Source organism: Schistocerca serialis, unplaced genomic scaffold, assembly GCF_023864345.2.
Source record: "Schistocerca serialis cubense isolate TAMUIC-IGC-003099 unplaced genomic scaffold, iqSchSeri2.2 HiC_scaffold_879, whole genome shotgun sequence".
Taxonomy (NCBI): Eukaryota; Metazoa; Arthropoda; class Insecta; order Orthoptera; family Acrididae; genus Schistocerca; species Schistocerca serialis.
The window spans coordinates 386,761-390,276 of NW_026048495.1; positions in this window are offsets into that span (position 1 = coordinate 386,761).

The following is a 3,516-nucleotide window of genomic DNA, read 5'->3' on the forward strand; positions in this document are numbered from 1 at the left end:
CAAGTATTATCTTGCCATGCACTATGTTGACCGTGATGGCCATCCTTCGGTGGTCTGCAGCAGCGGCAGGTGAACTTTGTAATGACATAATGTGCACCAGACATTAACACCGACTCTCCTCTCTGGGTTGGCCTGTCATCATGGTGACACACAAAATTTGGGACCCCAGCACAGACACTAAGTCGAGAAACGACTCTGTGATGAAGCAGATGTTGACATTTTTGCGTCTTATGAGCTTGTGAAATTCTGTGGCCTGTTCTTCTAGGCTGTAGGGTTTCCAGAGGCAAATATTTATTTCCCTAGGCACTGCCAAGCTGAACTGCTGTGTTGAGGTGTGATGCCTGCTGCAGGGTGGCCGCCATCTTGACGGGAAGCCCACTGACGATATTTGTGACAAGGAACATCAATTTCTCAATCATCGCAAACATCTGCTTTTCCATTGCCGTCATCACGCACCTGTACACAGCGCTCAGGCTGCCGACGCCGTCAGAGCAGTTGGCTTGTGGTGTGCTGTTGTGGCCATGTACTGCTTGACAGATTGCTGGCTGGCCACCATTGCTGGTGTCAGCAAGATGACACACGGCTTCCTGGGTGCTGCTGTGGTGTCAGTGCTCACGCTGGAGGGGAAAGATGGCTGGATCATTCAGCTACGATGCCTCTCTGTCACCATTTTGTTCAGTGAACATGGAGTTCTCCCAGAGGCGTGCACTCTGGTTGCATCAGTGTCACACTTTCACCTATCACTTTTACTGTTACTGGCAACACCAACAGTCCACTCAGATCTCTTATTTTGAAGGGCTCCAATGAAAGTCCCATACTGCATCTTTGTCACAAGTCCATGAAGGGAGACAACAAAGAAGTTCATCAACATTAATTGGCTGTATGCTACACTTTCTGAAACCTACTATTAGGTTTTTTGCCGAGTTTTTCCCAGCCATATCCATTAGTCTTCTTAACAGGAATAGAAAGTGCTTCTTTTGCAAAACTGTGTCTTTAAAACCTTGCTTGCAGCTTTTCCACTCTACAAGGATCTGTTTCAAGGCTTCTTTCATGGGCCCAAAGAAAGCAACGTCCAAAAGCTGTGTAATGTGGGTACTGTTTGCCAGTAGACGAATGAATGAAATGTTACTCCCACCACAGAGCTCTAGAACATAGCTTGTCAAATGTGAGGACAGATTATCGTAGATTACTAGGGGAACTATGCCCAATATTACACCCATTTCTATTTTTTGGTGTAATTTTGCTGTTATTACTTTTATTAAGTTGCTATGTTAATTTCTTAGTAAGCTGGTTATTGCTGTCCCATATGCAAAATAATTAAGTGATTATCTCATCTAATAAATAATTCAGAAATAAAAAAACACTTAGACAGTTTGGAATAAAGTATTCCTAATGTGGCACCAGATGTCATCCTAATATCACCATGTGCAATATTACAGATACTAGCTCCAACAGTTTTAAAATAAAATTAAGGAATGAAAATAAATTAACTCAACATTTTAGAATAATTTTATATTTAACTACATGTACAATTACAGTTCTGTCACTCAATTTTACATAGAAAAATGCCATACACTACATACAAGGTGATGATAATTAAAGTTAAACTTTCAAAACTCTCTAGAAATAATACCACTGGTAAGAATGATGTCAAATTGCAACGAGTTATTATCGGAGAAGAGGGAAAACGTATGGTAGGAGAAAAAAAAAATAGTGTGAAAATTGATCAGTAGATGGCGCTATATGTGTCAGAATACGTAAATGAAAACGCCTGTCATGTGCACGACCCATTGAAGTTGGTGTAAACATGGTAGGTACATGGCTTTTCCTCCTTTTGAGTCTGCGACGTAAATCATTACGGTCTCAATGCAGGATCGCGCTTTGCTTGTAAAGTTGTATTACAAGAATGATGACTGCGAACACGTCACTTGGCAGACGTTCTGGACAATGAAGGGTTCGAAAAAAAGGCGTTGGTCTGATGACTGCCATGAGTCTGGAGAAAATGATTCGGAAGTTCGAAAATATTTTGGTGTGGTGATGTGCAAACGTGTAGTGCATGGAGAATTGCGTGAACATTGGACATACCCATGAGCAGGGTGTGTAAAATCTGTGCAAGAGTTGCTTCCTGTTGACCTGCCAGCTCAAGAGACCTTTGCTTTGGAATTTCTTGCTCACATGGAAGTGGACTATGATTGGCTGTGGAAGATTTTGTGGATAGACGAAGCCCATTTCCATATGACAGGATATGTCAATACACACAATTGTCGAAGATGGGCAACGGAAAATCTAAACACACATCAACCAGTACCACTTCATCCTGAAAATGTCACTGTGTGGTGTGGGTTTACGGCATCACTTATCATAGGGCCGTATTTTTTCGAAGAGACAGGGGCTTCCAGTCCTGTTATCTGTACCGTCACTGGTAAGCCTTATTAGTGTCTTTGGTGCAACCACGTTATTCCAGTTCTCCAACAGCATGGATGCCTGCATGGGATCATTTTTATGCGAGATGGCGCACGTTCGCACATGGCAAATCCAGTTAAGCAGCTGCTGAAGTGACATATTGGAAATGCTAGAATTGTCAGCAGCCATTTCCCTACAGCCTGGCAGTCCAGATCACCTGATCTTAATCCGTGTGACTTCTGGCTATTGGGCTATCTGAAAGGTGTTGTGTTCAGTGTTCCGATTGCAAACTTAGCTGCACTGAAAGAGCACATTGCACAACACATTCTGAACGTGACCCTGGAAACACTTTGATCAGTTGTGGAACATGCTGTTCCTCAATTTCAACTTGTAGAAAATGGTGGACAGCATATTGAATATGTTTTGCACCAATCACACGGATATTAATAATCAAATTTGATTTTGATTGATGCTTTTTATGCAGTTTCTGGCCTCAGGACAATTAAAAACCGATTTTTCCCATCCAATGTGATACGAACTTGCCATGGTGGATGGACTTACGTAACTAACAATATCACCCCTATACACCAATGCACACTGAATAGTACAGTTTGTTTAATGTCAAACATACACCTTAGGCATTGTTGTATGATTCATTTGTCATTTGTAGTCGACCACTATCAAATTAGGGTGCTTACAGTGCCATCTATTGCTACATCTTGTAACTATTTATTTTTCGTCTGCCATACGTTTTCCACCTTTTCCGATAATATTCCGTTGCAATTTGACGTCATTCTGATCAGTGGTGTTATTTCTACGGCGGTTTGAAGGTTTAATTATAATCACCCTGTACATTATACAAAGTTAGAATTTATTCTTCGAAACAGAAATCACAAATAAAGGTTTTATAGTCAGTAGCTCCAGAACCTTGTTCATGACACCACATTTAGTACAAGTTATGCATTTTTCTCCGGGCCTGTCAGTCAAATAAAGCTGGTTACAGAAAAGACACTTGCAATCATTTCCATTTCTTTCGTCATTTGTAGACACTGTTAATGGTTTATCAGGATCTTCATCTGATTTTGAGGGTGTCTCCAATATTGGATTATGTAG